This window comes from Capsicum annuum, chromosome 8 (assembly GCF_002878395.1).
Source record: "Capsicum annuum cultivar UCD-10X-F1 chromosome 8, UCD10Xv1.1, whole genome shotgun sequence".
NCBI lineage: Eukaryota > Viridiplantae > Streptophyta > Magnoliopsida > Solanales > Solanaceae > Capsicum > Capsicum annuum.
In genome coordinates, this window is record NC_061118.1 from 37,226,780 (window position 1) to 37,247,653 (window position 20,874).

At 36.3% G+C, this 20,874-nt stretch overlaps 2 pseudogenes; both read right to left on the reverse strand.

The window, feature by feature from the left end:
• Window positions 1-12,087: 12,087 nt before the first annotated feature.
• On the reverse strand, window positions 12,088-13,063 carry LOC107860878 (annotated as a pseudogene).
• Window positions 13,064-14,383: 1,320 nt separating this feature from the next.
• Window positions 14,384-19,653, reverse strand: LOC107860871 (annotated as a pseudogene).
• Between the last annotated feature and the right edge of the window lie 1,221 nt (window positions 19,654-20,874).

Genomic DNA, 20,874 nt, shown 5'->3' on the forward strand with positions numbered 1-20,874 from the left:
CATTGGCTATCTTGAGGGGGTCGTATTGGCGCATACATCCTATCTTGGAAGATATATCATGAGTGATCTTCCCTATCTCAATAGATTTTTCATATCTCAGTATCCCATACAGAGTTAGTTTCTATTTAGGAGAAGATCACAATTCTTTATTAGTTGATTCTTTCCTTATTTAGTTTGTATTCTCTTGTATATATATACACATACATGTCAATGAAATCAACAGAATATTTTATACTTTACTCATCTTTATAGTTGTTTCCACAGCTTGAATCCTAACCTCCTAGTGACTAAACGAGTCTAATAGTAGTCAAGTTTAAATTCTTGGAGAAAAGAGGAGTTTGTGGATCATTAGATTGTGTATAGACTTTGGCAAAAACCTCTCAAAAGTCTAAAATTCAAAAAAGTTTCATTGGTCAGAAAAAAGAGTAATAATTGGTATATAGACTTTGAGTAAAACAACATTTCAATTCAAAATTCCAAAAGACTTGATTGGTCAGGATAATAGTGTTGTTGACTTCCAATTCAATAATCTAACTTTTTTCCACACAAAGATGGTGTATACAATCATCTTGAATTTGACTTATTTTAGAAAAAAATGACTACAATGTATACATCCTATACTCTTAAGGTAACATCATTGGTTTGTTATCATGATTGAGTTTCTCTTTTCATCCATAGGTCTGTGTTTGTTATCGCAACATTCTTGGATTCGCGTGGAATGCCAAATGGGACCAGAAGCAAGTTTGCATTTGCAGAAGAAACAACTTCACTCTCTAATGGGAAAACTCTATACAGTAATGAGATATAGATACGTATAAGGGACAAACAAGAATCAAGAATGGAACAACTTTTGGAAGACAGTTCAGTTCCAGCTAGACATATAGAAAGAAACTGAACACTGATGGCTCTTCCCTCTATAACGATGGGGTAGGAGGTACAACGGGTGTGCTTATGAATACAAGAGATCAGATAATGGGTTATCGGATGTATGAGGGACATGCCTAACGCAACTAACAACATAATCGAGTTACTAGTTAATCATCTTAGCTAGTTCCATTGTCTGGTTTATATATTTGTAAAATCAATTTCAGGAAAAAAATTTATTTTTAGTTTTGTGTGTTTGTAACTTCTCAATTTAAAGTTAATCATATGTGAGATACTGCAATTTTGTATCTACTTTAATCATGACAATATAACTCGTTACATTCATCGTGTGTTTGCCACATTCGTTAGTTATGAAGGGCAACATGCTGATGTGCAAATTGTGGTCATGAACAAAGTAAATGGGATAAGCAAAGAAAAAAATCATGTCTTTATTCATAGAGTGACAGACAATTCGGAAAAGATCATGTCTTTACTCATAGAGTAACAAACACTTTGGAAAAAATCACAATCTATGAAAGATGAAGGCTTATATTTTTATCTCCGGCGGCATTTTAAACTTGAAACTTGCAATTTCCAAAAATGAAGGATTAATGTTAAGAGCTTTAAGGATTAAACGTAATCTTATGAAGAATAGAGATTTAGTTGAATACCTGTAAGTTACACACTAATATCTTTTCTTGTGCCTTTTCATTCTCGTAGCAATTCTGTGTTCAAATTTTACAACCATACTGGATAGTGAGTTGACAACATTATGTATATTATGGACAGTCTAATACCAGACCACAACCGAAACCCATGAGAATCGCTTGCCAACTGATCAAATCTCCTTATTCTTCTTCATCATCTAGCTCAACTAGAGTTGTTGCTTGTGGTACCCCATCACCGCCTCCACAATATTTTGAGAGTGGCGATCCATGTAACGCATCATTCCCATTGTATGAACTATTATCAAAAGTATCAAATAGTTTTTCTTTGGGAATGCATCCAACAAGACGATTGTGAGAGAGATTTAAGACTTCTAAGTGATGTGAGGGATACAAGTTGTTGTGGAATTTCACCATCTATTTTGTTGGATAAGAGATTTAACGATTCAAGTGCGGATAATTGGTGCAATGATGCTGGTATAACACCTTCCAAGCCATTATGGGATAGGTTCAGCGTACGGAGTCCAACGAGATCCCCAATAATGCTTGGGAGATAACCTTCAAATCTGTTTCTTGAGAGATCGATAATCATGTATGTAGTCAAAACTCAAGGAAGTTCCCTATCCAGTCCCTTTGTTATCACTATCAAAGTATTTGCATAATTACCAGAATAATCTGCTATATACTCTCGGGTTCCACTAATGATTTTCATGGCTTGAAAAATCTCAAAAAGGCTCACTGGTAATTTTCCACTAAATCCATTGGATGAGAGATCTATGACTCGAATTTGAGCAAACGAGTTGTTTGTCCTTGAATATTTTATAGGGCCGTGAAACTTATTTGACTCAAACTTAAAATCCGCAAATAAGGAAGCCTCCCAACCAACTTGGAAATGTGTCATTCAACTCATTGTTGCCTAAATCAAAGAATTCCAAATATCTGCAATTGATCAACGATGGCAGAACTTTCCCCTGTAGCTTATTCCCATAAAAGTTAATGATGGTAAGCTCGTTTTCAGTAGTAAAAGTTGTATTAATTATTCCACTGAAACTATTGTTGTTTAAATCCAAAACTATAAGTCCACTCATCTCACCCAAACATGGTGGGATTGTTTCGTTAAAATGATTGCTTCCCAAGTCTAGCACTCTCAGTGTTTTCGGATAGAAGATGATTGAAACAATCTATTCTCTCAGATTATTTTGAGAAAGGATGAGATAATTTAGGCCCTGCTGGTCTAGGAGTGACTTTGGAATAGGACCTTGCAACTGATTTTGTTTTAAAACAACTGCATACAATGTTTTGGACTTGAACTCCTGAATTTTTCCACTGAAAGAGTTATTACTTAAGCTTAAACTAGATACTGATGGGAGGGAGAATATCCAGGAAGGTATAGTCCCATTCAAGTAGTTTGATGACTAATAGAGTGTAACATCCCACATTTTTTGAGCTAGAAATCGAATCATCGTTCCTACGTGCGTAAGCTCAAAATTTCCATGGTTTATATTTAGATTAATGTGTCATGATATTTCCCCTAGTATATGAAGTGATTATTGGATGAAAAATGTTCAAAGAAATAGCCTAAAGCAAAGTTGAGCTAAGAGTCAATCATTCATCCAAAGTTTGATACTCGATTCTACAAGGGTCTACTTTGAACGTGTATAATTTTTGATACACATGGAATTTTCCATCTCATAACCCAACAAATTGTAGATAATTGAATTAGCTTTCTAAGATACTGATTTCGCCAAAATCCAATACCCAAGCGAAAAGTTACAACCATTTTTGTGAGAGAGGCAGTAGCTGTGCGCGATTAACGTGCGACGCATGCTCTATCGCATGCCCCAAATTTCCAGGTTCTGTTTTCACATTTTAAGGGAAATTTGGACCTCTACATGGGGTTTATCCTAAGACTACATGGGCTTATTGAAACACTTGAATATGATTTAAAGTTTATCAAGCATGAAATTAAAAAGGGATTTGGGAATCTATGTTTTAAATATTGCATCCTGAATGTTTCAATGCTATTATATTCTTGGCCTTGAGGCCTTTCCCCTTAAACTGATTTATACTCATATGTTATGTATATGTATGAAATTGAGTTTTGAAGATTGATGGAGAGCATAATTATGAAGCCCCTCTCTTATGATGAATTGCAGTTTATGATCTTATCGGGAATGATTTGAAATACATATTTTATGGTTTGAAAGTGGGTTTTCTTGATTTCATAGTATTTGAACATAATTTAGAGATGATGAGAGGAGTCTTCTTTATATAACTATATCCTTGTTTTAAAGAGAAAGAATTTCATATGATTGAGTAAATTGACATGACCACCTTATGTTATTTAAAGAATGAGTTCTTTGAATTGATTTATTGATATGGTGGTCCCAAACCTTATGTTTTGAAAGAAGAGATTTTGATATGCTATTAATGGCTCAGAGATGCGACTTTAAAGTCAACGGTATGATGATACCATATAAATGTATGCCATAACAGAGCCAGAGTTTTTCAGAGTTTGATTTCAGAGAATGAAATGTCTTAAAGATTTAAAAATGGGCTTAAAGAGGGTCAGGTGGTTACCCGAAGAAGGCTTGAGTTCAAGTAACTCTTATCCTAAAATTGTATTTTACCGATACGGGTATATTATTATTGTACGCTGGCGACGGCCTTGTGGCATAGTAGAGACAGAGACTCCGACTCTTGCGGCAAACTTAGGTTGGGGGCTTGGCTACCGAGTTAATGGCAGGTTCCATATAGCCCGTGGAATTTCAGAGTTGTAGGGTATACCACCTAGTGCAGAAGTAAAACAAAGAGTATGTAACAGAGTTCAGATGATTTTTATGGAGTCTTTTAAATATGGCCGTGTAATTCTTACCATATGATATATTTTTGAACTATTTTAAATTGCTCTCATATATGTTGAATATAAATTATTATTTTGGATTTGCTCTGCGTACCAGTACAATTTTATTGACCCCCTATCTCTCAGGGTCTCAGTCTAGAGGTCCAGCTAAGCAGTAGAGTTTTCAAACAGAAGTGCAGTAATGAGCCTTCTTTATTCTAGAAGGCCTATTTCTTTCAGACTATGTTATTTATTTTGTTTTGGGTCCACTGGGGGCCTTGTCCCAGATGCAGATAGTTGTCATTTGAGTATGTAATAGAGATTTCATAGACTGGTTCAGATGTTGTCTAGTTATTGTTGGATTTTTATTCTTCATTGTTAAGTTGTATTAAGAGTATGAACATGACTCCGTATTATATTATATTTCCGCATCTTATTTTATGGTATGAATATTGTGCATGACTACTAGATAGAGAAGGGCATCCGGCTCTTTATGGTTTGGTATGTTCGTCATGGCTAGGGTCTCTGTTCGGGTCGTGACAAACCTAGTATCAGAGCATGGTTCATGGTCCTCAGGTTTCTGCAAAATCGCATCGGGTAGAGTCATGTTTATGGGTGTGTAGCACGCCATACTTATAAGCAAGAGGCTACAAGATGTTTAGGAATCTCTCTCTTTCTTCATGATCTAGTTCGTGCTATGAAGTTAGAATGTTCCTTCTTCATCTTTAGTTCGTGCTATTGTATCACCCATAGGAAAGTAAATTTATCCCAATTCTTTCCTTACTCTAATGTTCTCAGATATGTCTCATTGTTGAGTTGATTCAGGTGTAGAAGTTTAGAATCTAAATGGTATGGTCCTTTCTGATTGAGCCATAAAAGATAATAAAAATTGTGCAAAGACTTGAGAGGAGTCCGTTAGTACTTATAGGTGTATTAATTCTAGTGTAAACTTTGATCCCGATGAAATCATACTTTTCTGCCTGAGGTATTAAGTGTATCCAGTCCTTTTAAAAAAATTTATTGCAAGGAATGTTATGTACCAGAATGTTGGAACTGTATTTTCACCCGAGTAGTAGTGTATGTCAAAGTGTCATGTCCCAATGGTAGTGAGATGATCCAGAAGTTGGAGACATGAAGTCACTAGGTTAGCAATTAGAGTAAGGGTGACTATTGCATAAATAAGTAATTTTAGTAGTATAACCCTTTGATTTAGGGGTGGTTCTCTCTCTTTTATGGTGGTTGTTTAATATTGAGGCAAGACTTGTAGATTGTATGGTGGTGTGTGGAGAAAGTGTTTGGCTTTGTTTTTTTTTAATTTATTCAAAATAGGGAAAAAGTCCAGAGTTGATAGTTATGGTGGTTACAAAAATCCCTTTTAGGTTGTGAATGAAGATGGTTAGATTAGACAGTAAGTTATAAGTATAGACTCATTACTTTGTTGTATGTGGAATTTGAAGGTAGTCTAAAGGTATGCTTGGGTAAGTAAGTATGATGTGAGAAAGTAGAATTTGTAGATAAGATCGTATTGGGTTATAATAAATAAGATTAAGGTTGACCATTTCTATTATATGACTTTATCCCTTTGACCTTTCTTTCTTTAATGGTTGTAAACTAGTACTTCATATGAGGAGGTATGTAGTGGATTTTGAGCTGTAATAGTAATATCATGGAGGGATTGTCATTGTAGGTGGTAGTTAAATAAAATGAGTATTTTGAGTTGATTTCCCAATTCGGTGGACTAGTATGAGATGTTACATGCTTTACCAGTGGTACGTGATTGTAGCAATACACTTTAACTTTAGATGTTGTAACACCTCGATTTGCTGAACCGAAATGCTACACGGTGCTCATGAACCCGAGGGACCACAAGCTAACCCATGACTGATATTCTGTGGGCGAACATACCCAAAACAACTAAATCTGAACATAAATCTGAAAGCCTCTAAACTGTCTTAATAAGGAGTTGAAGGAACATGTCTCCAACTAACTCCGTAAAACTGAACTGAAGAGTAAATAAATGAATAAAATCATATTGTCCTCGAATCAATGAGGACTCACTGTTTCTCTGAGACTGGAATGCTACCGCTACTGCTGGGATGGAGCTCGTGTCTCAGAACCTATGGTGAACATGAAAAGAAAGCACCATAGCGCAAATGTATCAGTACAACTGGAGTACTGAGTATACGAGGAAGGTAGGCTGAACATAAAGGGTTTCATGCATGAACAACACTGACTGACTAATATGAACGTGGGAGTGTAAACACACATATATAGAAACTGGGACCATGAATACGTGATAGCATGACTTGTAAGCTAATACATGGTTTACTGATAACTGTTATGACTGATACTGAAACTGATAACATGGATAACTATATCTGACAGTCCTGTATATACTGAAATCTGAAGAACGCTCTGAGTTCTTTTACTGAGACTGTTACTAAAACTGTTAACATGGAGGACTGTATCTGACAGTCCTGTATATTATGAAATCTAAAGAACTCTCTGAGTTCTTTTACTGAGACTGATACTGAAACTATGGCAAATAGTGTTTAATCGACATACTCCGTGTATGCCGTTATGGCTAAGCTGGGGTCCAATCTCTACCCCGACTGGAGGGGTGTCAATACCGCACCACTAGTAAGGATAACTGTGAGTGAACCTAATCTGGCGCGTACTCAATGAGAACGGTGGGAACCCCAAACTGATGGGTTAATCCACCTTATCAATCCTAAGCTAATGGGTTAAGATGTCTCAACCTACGCTAGCTACATAGTTCTGGAACACAAGGATTGCTACTAAGAATCACACCCTGAACTGGCGGGTGAGTTCCCATCCTTGAATTCACTCGGTGCTAACCTCTACTCCCATCTGAAGGACACTGAACTGAATAACTAAGCTAAACTAAATAACTGAATTGAACTGATTAGCTAAATTGATACTGATTAACTGGACGGATACTAGTGGTATTTTTTACCAGAGCTAAACTAAGTTTACTGGATTCCAATGACTGACGGAATGTACTGAGTTCTAAGGAATGGTTGAGAGTACTGAATTTACTGAGATTGACTATGAATACTAAGGTTGCTGAGGTTACTGAGCACTGAGATTACTGAGATTACTGGACTATTGAGATTACTGAGATTTTTGAGTTTTCCTGAGTCACATGACCGACTGAATTCTATAGATCATGGCTTGACTAAGAGTATCGTGAAAACATGACATGGCTCTAGGCACACAGCTATATTTTTTAGGAACAAGTACCCCTAGGACTCGATGGAAGGAAACTGACACACATGACTGACTTGATCATAAGAATAGAGTTCATAACATATAATATCATAAGTAGGGATCTCATACTATGCATGGTTATCAACAATGTATTGCATGGAAAGGATTTCATATCACATGGAAGTACTTGCACAATCTTAATATCATTTTCATTGCATAATCATATTGGCAACTCATACTAATAGCATGGAAGTTCATGTGGATTGCATGGTTATCATGCATCTTGTTCATAAGTAGGATTTGCAAGGAAACATAGCATAATCTCATAAGAATAGTTCATGAGTATTCCAACAACATTTACAAGGCACATTATCAATCATAGAAGTCATTGGGACGTAAGGGCATATCATGAATCCTTCACTTAGTCACAATTTAGCTATATTGCATGATTTCTAGTTCCTTAGGCATTTTATCAAACACCTTACATGCACATCTTAAGCATAAGTGAATTCATCAAATTATACATCATGAACAACCAAATTTACATGTTTCCAAATCATATGATATCATGAATTCACAAAGACATATAAAGATTCCATCTTGGGAATCACCCAATATCAACAAAATGATCATCAACACCCAACAATATAGAAATCATACTTTTATAATGGAAAAGGGGAAAACAAACAAGCATTAACATGGGTATGATCATATCACCACAATCAACCAAGCTTTTGTATTTTAAAGATTGATTCTTGAACTCCATAGACGAAAGAAATCTGTGGATGAACACTACGCATACCTTAGAAGGAAGATTCTTGATGATTGACAGAGGAATTTCCATGAAATCGGATCTTCAAGCTTACTTATGCAACCCTAGTCGTTTTTCTCCTTTAGTGCTCTTGGATGATGAGCTTTGAGATGAAAATAGGGTTGCAGTATGTTTAGAAGATATAAATTTCGTAGGGTTAAGTTTAGGGACGTGTAAGGAGTATTTAAAGACTTAATTCCCTTTAAAATAACTCAAGACGGAGTGTTTTTAAGACCAGGAATTGGCTTAGGCGGCGCCTAAGTAATTGCATATGCTTGGGTTGGGCGGCACCTGACCAATCGCCTATGCTTGGGTTAGGCGGCGCCTAACCAATTGCCTATGCTTACTATCTCTTACAAAAATGGGCATAACTTTTCGTTCGGGTATTGGATTAAGACGAAATTGATATCGTTGGAAAGCTAATTTGATTTTTCTACAATTTGGTGGGTCTAAATTAGCCAAAATACCATATTAACATCGAGTTATACTCATTCAAAGATGACCCTTGAAAAATCAAACACTAAAACTTGATGGATTCAAACACTCTTAGCTTGTATTACCTTAAGTGACTCATATGAACATGCTTAATGGATCATAAGCTATCCTATCACAAGGATATTCATTGTAAGTCATGTACTCAAGCATGAATCACAGGATTAGAAATATGTGGGGTATTACAGTATCTTTATTTGAAATTCGGACACTGAATATATGAAGCACTTCGTGTCTATTCTATCATTTCTTCACCTCATGTCCCTCCTTGAGTAGTGCAATAAGTTTAAGTTATGGTTTGACAAGGGTTACATCCATTTATGATGTGTATGCTCGGGTCCCTCAATGACCCTCCGTATGTTAGAGTGATAATGATTGTGGAAGCATAGTGATATGTTAGTTAGGGGAGTAGATGTTCTTAAAGGTAAAAATTTCTTATGTGATTTCTTGATATAAGGCTATAGAAGAAGGGGGAAGAAGGAGATGAACTTTTATTTCGTGAGATAGTTAAGAAGGAGCTATGTAGAAAAAATCTTAGTGAGGATGATTTAATTGGATGGTCTTAGTGGGGAGATCCATGAAGTGGGTGTAGAAATGATAGGATTAAATGTCGTGATTGATGAAAACACAATCCGTGTACTATATAGTTAGTATTCCTTGAAATAAAATCCAATGGTGTTTGACAATAGTGATAAGGTGAGACAATATTTTTTTATGGGATGTAAAATACAGGATCCTATAGTTTCAATTAACACCTTGTAACTCCGAGTTAGGCTTCAACATAGAAGTATATTATAGTAGGAATCAAATTCATGTGATTAGATGTGTATGGGGAAAATTGTAAGATGGGAAACGATGAGGCATGTATTTTATTATTTAGGCATACACAAATAGTGTCTCCAAGCTTAAGTCTTTTAATTGTATCTTGTAAGATGGAGAATGATAATATTCTTGTGTCCGGCGAGAATCCCATCTCATGTCTTGTACCAATCATAATCAGTTCGAGGAGTCTTAGGAAAAAAAATTCATGCCTTACAATGTTTTGATCATGCGCTATAAAACACATGCCAAGATCATGTTGATATCATGTTTTGTTCTCTCATATTTCGTGCTTACACGTTTCTTTATGGGTTATCATGAAGCTTGTTTGATGTCTTTTCATATTTTGTTAAGGAAACATGTTCAATGCAAAATTATGTTCTGTATCCTACACTTCTAGAGCTTCAAAAAAGTCCCTACCCATCGTTCGGTGACGAATGATCCCAAGGGAAAGATAATGTAACACCCCACATTTTTCGAGCTAGAAATTGAATCGTTGTTCCTACATGCGTAAGCTCAAAATTTCCATGGTTTATATTTTGATTAATGTGTCATGATCTTTCCCCCAGTATATGAAGTGATTATGAGGTGAAAAATGTTCATAGAAATGGCCTAAAGCAAAGTTCAGCCAAGAGTCAATCATTCATCCAAAGTTTGATATTCGATTCTACAAGGTCTACTTTGAACATATATAATTTTCTATACACCTAAAATTTTCCAGCTCAAACCCACCAAATTTTAGATAATTGAATTAGCTTTCCAACGATACCAATTTCACCAAAATCCGATACTCGAGCGAAAAGTTACAGCCATTTTCGTGAGAGAGGCAGTAGCTGCGCGCGATTAGCGTGCGACGCACGCTCTGTCGCACGCCTCAATTTTCTAGGTTCTGTTTTCACGTTTTTAAGGGAAATTTGGACCTTTACCTCACCCAAGGTCCCTCCATAACATAAGATTTGCGGCCCAAAAGCATAATACACTCCCTAATTCAATTTTCCTCTCAAAATCAAAACCCTAATCCCATCCCCAAATATCAAGAACTCATCCCTAAGATCAAGAATTCCAAGAAATGGATCAAAATTCAGGTTTCATCTTTCTAATTATATAATCTTAGGTACGTGGGGTTCATCCTAAAACTACAAGGGCTTGTTAAAACACTTGAATATGATTTAAAGTTTATCAAGTATGACATTACAAAGGGATTTTGGAATCTATGTTTTAAATATTGCATCCTGAATGTTTCAATGCTATTATTGTCTTGGCCTTGAGGCCTTTCCTCTTAAACTGATTTATACACATATGTTATGTATATGTATGAAATTGAGTTTTGAAGATTGATGGAGAGAATAATTATGAAGCCCCTCTCTTGTGATGAATTGAAGTTTATGATCTTACCGGGAATGATTTGAAATACATGTTTTATGGTTTGAAAGTAGGTTTTCTTGATTTCATAGTATTTGAACATAATTTAGAGAGGATGAGAGCGAGTCTTCTTTATATAACTATATCCTTGTTTTAAAGAGAAAGAATTCATATGATTGAGTAAATTGACATGACCACCTTATGTTATTGAAATGTTGAAAAAGAGGGAGCTTCTTGCATGTGTTTACATGAGTTTAAAGAATGAGTTCTTTGAATTGATTTATTGATATGGTGGTACCAAACCTTATGTTTTGAAAGAAGAGATTTTGATATGCTATTAATGGCTCAGAGATGCGACTTGCAAGTCAACGGTCTGATGATACCATATAAATATATGCCATAACAGAGCTAGAGTTTTTCAGAGTTTTGATTTCAGAGAATGAAATGTCTTAAACAGTTAAAAATGGGCTTAAATAGGGTTAGGTGGTTACCCGAAGAAGTCTTGAGTTCAAATAACTCTTAGCCTAAAACTGTATTTTTCCGATACGAGTATATTATTATTGTAATTTGGCGACGGCCCTGTGGCGTAGTAGAGACAGAGACTTCGACCCTTGCGACAAAATTGGATTGGGGGCTTGGTTGCTGAATTAATGGTAGATTCCATAAAACTCGTGGAATTTTAGAGTTATAGGGTATACCACCTAGCGCAGAAGTAAAACAAAGAGTATGTCACAGAGTTCAGATGATTTTTATAGAGTCTTTTAAAAATGCCCGTGTAATTCTTACCATACGATATATTTATCAACTCTTTTAAATTTCTCTCATATATGTTGAATATAAATTATTATTTTGGATTTTCTCTGCGTACCAGTACAATTGTATTGACCCCCTATCTCTCAGGGTCTGAGGCTCAGTCTAGAGGTCCGGCTAAGCAGTAGAGTTTTCAGACAGAAGCACACTGTGCAGTGGTTAGACTTCTTTATTCCAGAAGGCCTGTTTCTTTCAGACTATGTTATTTATTTTGTTTTGGGTCCACTAGGGGTCTTGTCTAGATTAAGACAGTTGTCATTTGAGTATGTAATAGAAAATTCGCAGACTAGTTCAGATGTTGTCTAGTTATTGTTGGATTTTTATTCTTCATTGTTAAGTTGTATCAGAGTATGACCATGACTCTGTATTATATTACATTTCCACATCTTCTGTTATTATGTGAATATTGTGCATGACTACCAGATAGAGAAGGGCGTTCGGGCCTTTATGGTTCGGGATGCTCATTACGGCCAGGGCCTCGATTTGGGTCGTAACATAGAGTGTACGTTGGTTTTGGAGTCTACTTACGTTGGATTGAATTGGACCAGTTAGGGAATTCAATGATAAATAAAGGGATTCCAAGTTGGAAAGGTGGAAAACTCTTTCGGGCAATACCCCACTTAACTCTGTTCCTCAAAGCCATAGATTTGTTAAATAAGAAGAGAAATTTTGAGGAATGGTGGAAGAGATGTTCCCAGAGTAAAGCTCAAGCTCTCTTAATTGCGTTAAGTTATTAAGGTGAAGTTCAAAATTATATGGCCCGAGTCTAATCCCATACGGATCAACAATCGATATATGAAGAACTTGTAATTTAGAAAGGTGAGAGATTTCTGCTGGGATTACACTTGTAAAACCTGAATACATCAAATCAAGATGCATCAAACTAGATAACTTACCAAATTTAGGTGAAATCAGCGACCCATAAAAGTCATTAAGAGACAAATCTAGCTGTTTGAGACTGGAGAGCTGAAACAGGCTACTGTTGGAATGAAATTTCCCTTGAAGTCCTCTAAAACGGAGATCAAGATCAATTACCTTTCCCGTTATCTCATCACAATGAACTCCATCCCATGAGCAACAATCTGTGCTCTTGTTCCATGAAAGAGTTGATGGTAAACAATAATAAAAGTGTGCTGCTGGTGAGCCTCCCCTACTTCGGAAGGCCATTCTTATGAAAAAGTTGTATTTTGTTTTTGGATTACTCTGCGACCAGTACTTCTATATTGACCCCCTATATTTTAGGGTCTGAGGCTCAGTTCAGGGTCCTGCTAAACCGTAGATTTGATAGACAGAAGTATGCTACTAGTGAGCCTCCCCTACTTCGGAAGGTCATTCTTAGATTATTGTTAATTCCTTATAGTATTAGTCCAACTAGGGGCCTCGTCCCAGTTTTTAGTAAGACGTTAATTTGATGTATTAGAGATTTCGCAGACTGATGTTAAGTACTGTTAAGAGTTTATGAAACTTCATCTTTGAATTTTTTTCAGTTGATCTATTATAATGACCATATGACCGTATGTTGAAACTTCCGCATCTCTTATATTGTTCGATTGACGTATATGGTTACCCAAAAGAAAAGAGGGCTCGGGCCATTAGGTTCCGGGATGCCCGTCACTGCCAGGGCCTGTTTTGGGTCGTGATAAATTGCTAAAAGAATTTTGAATTTCTTTTTTTTTTTTTTACAGAAATGGAGAAGGAGATGATAAGAGAGGGGCGGCGTGGGGTGAGGGAAGGTAGAGGAAAATGTTGCTTTTCAAATTGTCACCATTATGATTTGTTTAATATTTTTTGGGGGTCACATGCCAAGTGGCATCGTTTAATTTGTTGTATTGCCACGACACCGCAATTGCACTACACACACTTTACATTTATAGATGATTGTTAAAAATGTGTTTAAATGATTCAAATTCAAGTAGTAAAAGTGTTCAATGGGTATAAGGCCAGCAGTAAAGGTATTCAATAGGTACAGACATTAGTTGAGGGGTCCAAGTGAAGTTTTGGGATAACTTAAAGTGGCTATCGATGACTTGTGTGTACTTTTTAAGCTAGTCCGTTGTTGTTTCCCTACACGGTATGATGTACAAGGCCTGTATCTAATGGCTCAAATGAGTCCAGCCAGTGTATATGGAATCAAGAATGTGTGGTTCATTGTATTTTAGAATTAGGATGTCATTTTGTTAATGCAAACTTGGGCAGCGAAGAAAATTTATTCTGAACACAACGCCATATTACTCAATTAATAATTATGCTGAAATTATTACTACGTATATATAAAGCAGTAATAGAAGTTGCGCTACTGTCTGCACAAGAACAACTCTAAAAAAAATGAAAACAATTCAAGATGAAGGCTTATATTTGCATCACCGGCGACATATTAGACTTGAATCCAGCAATTTCCAAAAATGAAGGGTTAATGTTAAGAGCTATAAGGATGAAACGTAATGTTATGACGGAAAGTGATTAAGTTGAATACCTGAAAGTTACACACTAATATCTTTTGTGCCTTTTCATTCTCGTAACAATTCTGTGTTCAAATTTTACAACCATCCTTGAAAACCATATTGGATAGTGAGCTGACAACATTATGTATATTATGGACAGTCCAATAAGCAGACCACAACCGAAACCCATGAGAACCGTTTGCCAACTGATCAAATCTCCTTATTCTTCATCATCATCTAGCCCAACTGGAGTTGTCATTTGCGGAACCCCATCATTGCCACTACAATCTTTTGAGAGTGGCAATCCACGTAACCCATCATTCCCTTGGTATGAACTGTTCTCAAACGTATCAAATTGTTTTCCTTTGGGGATGCATCCAACAAGATGATTATGAGAGAGATTTAAGACTTCAAGTGATTTGAGGGATACATGCTGCTGTACAATGTCACCGCCTATTTTGTTGGACGAGAGATCCAATCATTCAAGTGCGGATAAATGTTGTAATGATGCTGGTATATGACCTTCCAAGCAATTATGAGATAGGTTCAGCGTACGGAGTCCAACGAGATCTCCAATAATACTTGGGAGATAACATTCAAATATGTTCCTTGAGAGATCGATAATCATGTATGTAGTCAAAACTCGAGGAAGTTCCAGATCCAGTCCCTTTGTTGCCACTATCAAAGAAATATAAGAAGAAAATTTATCTACAACATACTCTCGGGTTCCACTGTTCTCACCAATAATTTTCATAGCTTGAAAATTCTCAAAAAGGCTCATTGGTAAATTTCAACTAAATCCATTGGATGAGAGATCTATTACTTGAATTTTAACAAACAAGTTGTCTGTCCTTGAGTCACTTATAGGGCTGGGCAACTTATTTGATCTCTTCAAATCAGAAAGGCCTCCCAACCAACTGGGAAATGTGCCATTCAACTCATTGTTTCCTAAATCAAGGAATTCCAAATATCTGCAATTGATCAACGATGGCGGAACTTGCCCCTTCAGCTTATTCCCATACAAGTTAATGATGGTGAGTTTGTTTCCTGTACTAAAAGTTGTATTAATCGTCCCACTAAGACTATCATTGTTTAAACCCAAAACCTGAAGTTCACTCATCTCACCCAAACAATGTGGGATTGTTCCGTTCAAATGATTGCTTCCCAAGTCTAGCACTCTCAGTGTTTTTAGATTGCAAACGGTTGAAGCAATCTGTTCACTCAGATTATTTTGAGAAAGGATGAGATAATTTAGGCCCTGCTGGTCTAGGAGTGACTTAGGAATAGGACCTTGCAACTGATTTTGTTTTAAAACAACTGCATACAATGTTTTGGACTTGAACTCCTGAATTTTGCCACTGAAAGAGTTATTGCATAAGCATAAACCAGATAGTGATGGGAGGGAGAATATCTAGGAAGGTATAGTCCCATTCAAGTAGTTTGATGACAAGGCGATTAATTTTAGGTTTTGGAGTCCACTTACGTTGGATGGAATTGGACCAGATAGGGAATTGGATGATAAAAAAAGGTGTTCTAAGTTGGAAAGGTGGAAAATTCTTTCGGGCAATACCCCACGTAATTGTGCACCTGAAAGCAGTAGTGTTGTTAAATAAGATGAGAAATTCAGAGGAATGGTGGAAGCTTCAAAGATTTTGTCTACTATCCTTTTGTCTTGAGCCGGGGGTCTATCGGAAACAACCTCTCTACTTCTTCGGAGGTAGTGGTATGGACTACGTACATTTTACTCTCACCAGACCCCACTATGTGGGAATATACTGGGTTTGTTGTTGTTGTTGTTGTCAGAAAAATGTTTAATAGGTATTTATTTGTTAAAATTGAAGTGTCTAATAGGAACAAGTCTAAGTTGAGGGGGTTAAGTGAAATTTCGAAACAATAGAAACCTCTTATAGGTTGTGAATGGAAATGGTTAGATTAGCCAATAAGTTATAATTATAAATTCATTGTTGTATGTGGAATTTGAAGGTAGTTTAAAGGTATGTTGGGGTAAGTAAGTATGATGTAAGAAAGTAAAGTATGTAGATAAGATCGTATTGGGCTATACTATAAGATTAAGGTTGACCATGTATATTATGTGACTTTACCCCCTTGATTTTCTTTTCTTTAGAGGTTGTAAACTAGTACTACTTATGAGAAGGTATGTAGTAGATTTTGAGGTATAGTAGTAATGTCATGGAGGTGATTTAGTTGTAGGTAGTATCTAAGTGAAATGAGGTATTTGGGTTGAATTTCCCAATTTGACGGACTAGTATCTTAGGTTGCATGCTTTATTGGTGGTAAATGATTGATGCTAGACTATAGGCTTGAATTTTAGATGTAGAATGTGGTGGTAAGAATAGTAGCTTAAGATTAATGATGTATCTTTTTGTGAGAATCAATTAGTAGGCTTGATGGGATTTGTGAAAAAGACTAGGTTGATGATTTATGAAAAAGTTAAGTGATAATCATGAGTTATATGTGTATATGAGGACTAGTGTTAAAATGATGAATTGTGGGTGAGTCATTAAGTGGATGAGGGTGTAAGTATATAAGAATAAGTTGCACCCTTGGTAGTATGGCGTTAGGTAAGATTTTATGATATAAGTTATGTGATTAACGATCTAATGTTAGAAGGTTAAGTAGTAGAGAGTGGATTATTTTTATGTAATAAGGAGTGAAGATGTGTGTGCTCATGAGACTGCGAGTTGTAGGTTAACGACGATAGAGGATAGCAAAAATTAAGAGTAGCATTCTTGGAAAGCAATGCCTTTAGAGTATACTTAAAAAAAGGGAAGCTTAGCATTTATGTGTATAAGTGTTTTGCGTACCTAGTTTGTGTTTTTGTTATTATAGTCTAGAGAAGTCTAGTGAGTTGCCATACGGTGTTCGTTAGAGTTGAATTGAGGAAATATAGGTGGGAAATATGAGCCTTGGGTATGGTTTTACAAATTTTGTTAAGTTGTAAACTATGTGATTAGAGGCATAATGTGAGCATTCTAAGGAGTTGAAGATAGAGTGTTAAGTGTTTAAGTGCATGGATGTCCATGCCCATAATAATTTTAGTCATAAGTTGATGATTTTGGGGTAGAGAAAGTTATGATTAGTGTCCCTGAGGGGGGATATCCTAGAAATAATTTAGTGTCTTATGTTAAATTATTGAGGAAAGTTGTGTTCATGTGTATACCGATACCCCTTATTGTATTGAGAATTGTCACTATAGATTGATAAGAAGTTATGTTCTCAAGTCTAGGATTGTGACTTTGATCCAATGGGGAGATGGTGAGTTAAGGTAGTTCCCGAATTTTCTCATTGTGGAAAGTTAGGGAAGATTCATGATAAACCTACTCCTATTTAAGCATGTTCCTCCTACTTCAGTTTAAGAGTTCATTCTACCACTATCTTATGTATTCAAGTCCTCCCGATGTCTAAGGTTTGAGTTCTCTATGTAAGTCATGTCATGTTCCAACGTCTAAACAAGAAGCAATAATGTCCCTCAGTGACCCAATACTCCAAGTATCCAAGCCATATGTTATGTTGCTCGTGATCCAAACCTATGTGTCACAACATGCTTGGTCCTAAGAAAATATGTTTTTATATGTCACTGAATCATTTTATGCCAGAATTAGCCAAAGCGATAAGGTTTTGCAAACTTATTACTATTTCAGCTCTGAAATTGAGAAGCAATAGCTTCAAGTATTAATCTTTATCTCAATCATTGACTTTATGAATTTGGCCCTTATGTTATACAAAGCATGAGATATTTGCACTCATGTTTCTCACCGTAGTCTGCCTTAAGAAATCATGTTGTGTTATGGATATGCCAAATGACTCTTTACTTATGATCCAGACACTTGATATCTGAAGCACTCCATGTCTATTCTATCATATCCTCACTTCATGTCCCTCCATGAGTAGTGCAATAAGTATAACCTATGGTCTGACAAGTGTTACTTCCATTCATGATGATTGTTCTCGGGTCCCTCAATGACCCTTCGTATGTTAGTGTGATAGTGGTTGTGGAAGTGTAGTAGTGTGTTAGGAAGGGGATTAAATGTTCTAGAAGGTGAAAATCTTGAGGTGATTTCTTGAGCTAAGGTTAAAATAGAAAAAGGGAGAAGGAGATGAATTCTCGTTTTGTGAAATAGTTAGGAGGGAAGTATATGGAGAGAATCTTTGTGAGAATGATTGAATTTGCTGGTCTTAGTGGAGAGATCCATGAAGTAGGGTGTAGTAATGATAGGCTTGAATTTTGTGTTTGGTGAAAAAAAATAAACCAATGTTCCATGTTGTTACTATTCCTTGAATTAAGACTTGAGGTTGTTGGATTATAATAATGAGGTGAGGTGATTTCTTAGTGTGATGTAGAGTGCAGGTCCCATGGTTTAAGTTGGCACCTCTTTCCTTCGAGTTGGGCTTAACATGGAAGTATTATCCGGTGGGACATAAATTATTATGGTTAGGTATTTTATGGGAGAATTGTAAGTTAGAAATGATGAAGTATGTTGATTAACGTTGGGGCATAGATGAATACTGTCTCTACATTTAAGGTCCATTCGTTGTATTTTGTAAGGTGGAGAATGCTTTTAAATCCTATCTCCTGTGAAATCTCAATTAATGATTAGTACCGATATAAATAGGTCCTATGATCACCGAATAAACTCACGCCTTATTTTATGGTGATAATGATTCATAGAACTTATGTACAAGGTCATCCCTATGTAAAGTTTCATTACCTCATGCTTTGTGCTTACGCATTTCACTAGGGGTTATCATGAAGTTTCTTTTGATACCTTTGCATATTTTGTCGAGGAAAAATGTTTAATGTGAGGTTACACTCTTTATTCCATACCTTTAGAGCTTCAACAAGTCCCTACCCATCATTCGGGGATGAATGATCCCAAGGGGGAGATAATGTAACACCCCACATTTCGGGCTAGAACTTAAACCGTCATTCTTATGCCTAGATGTTCCAAAAGCCATTAATGTGATGTAGATATAGTGTTTTAATCAATTATGTAGTGTGTGAATCTATTTGAGCATGAATTGAGATCATAGAGGTCCCTTAACTCAAGGACGAGTTGAAAGCTTTCCTATTGTTCAAGTTTTAGTGAGCGTCAAAACTTGGGTCAACTTTAATCGGCCATAACTTTTGGTATATGTCGAATTAGAGGGTCTACTATATATCAAATGAAATTTCTTTGATTCCTCTTTCCAACGCCACCAATTTTGCCTAAATCCAATATCGGGGTAAAAAGTTATGACCATTTTACAGTGAGCTATCCGAGCTGCCAAAGTGCGATGGGAAGGCCGATGGACCATCGCGGCAGCGATGAACCGTCGCCCAAACCATCGCAACTAAAGCAATAAGCCCATTTTCTATCCATAAAACGACGGTTTGAGGGACATTCCTTCCCTGGGGTGACGGTTCGTCGCCCAAACTGTTAGACTATGAGATTTTTCTAAGATTGTCTTTTATTTAATAGTTTTTTTTAATATTATATGTTTAGTTTTTTTTAAATGGTAGTCCTTATTTTGAGATAGTGTGTCTTGTAAGACTTATGAAGTGTGTCTTGTAAGACTCATGTAGCTTATAAGTGTAGTCTTTTGTAAGATGTTGACTATGTATGTATGTATGATAAATGTATGAATGAAAGCTACTGCTGAAACTCTTTCTCTTCTCCATAGTTCCAAATTATAACAGTGGTATCAAGAGATAATCCTCTTGAGGGATCTGTGAAGGCTTAAAAGATTAAAAAAAAATTAGTTCTTCTAAGTCGAGAGAGCTGAACAGCAGTAACATGGCATCCAACAACTTCTTGGGTGTAGGTCCCCCTATGTTTACAGGAGAAAATTATCACATATGGGTGATAAAGATGAAGGCTTATCTTAAAGCTCTTAGTCTATGGGAAGCAGTTGAAAGTGAAAATGATCCCCCTCCATTGGGACCAAATCCAACTGTTGCACAAATGAAGAATTATGAAGATGCAAAGTCCATGTAACACCCCGTACTTTTGGGCTAGAATCTAGACTGTTGTTCCTATGCGTATAGACCTGAACTAGATAATTACTTATTAATATATGTATAGTTATCAATCCTATAGTGTGGGAATACCTTTGAATATGAATTGAGGTCACAAAAATCCCCTAACTCTAAGACGAGTTGAAAACATTTCTAGCGATTAAGTTTCAGTGGACGTTTAAACCTGGGTCAACTTCCATTGATCATAAATTCTTATATATATCGAATTAGAGGCCCTACTATATATCAAATGAAAGGCCTTCGAAGTATCTTTGCAACAATACCAATTTCGCCAAAATCCGATACCCAAGAGAAAAGTTACAGCCATTTTCGTGAGAGAGGCAGTAGTTGCGCGCGATTAGTGTGCGACGCACGCTCCGTCGCACACACCTAATTTTCAGGTTCTATTTTTGCATTTTTAAGGGCAATTTGGACCTTTACCTCACCCAAGATCTGTCCATAATATAAGATTCACGCCCCAAAAGCATAATATACTCCATAATTCAATTTTTCCTCTCAAA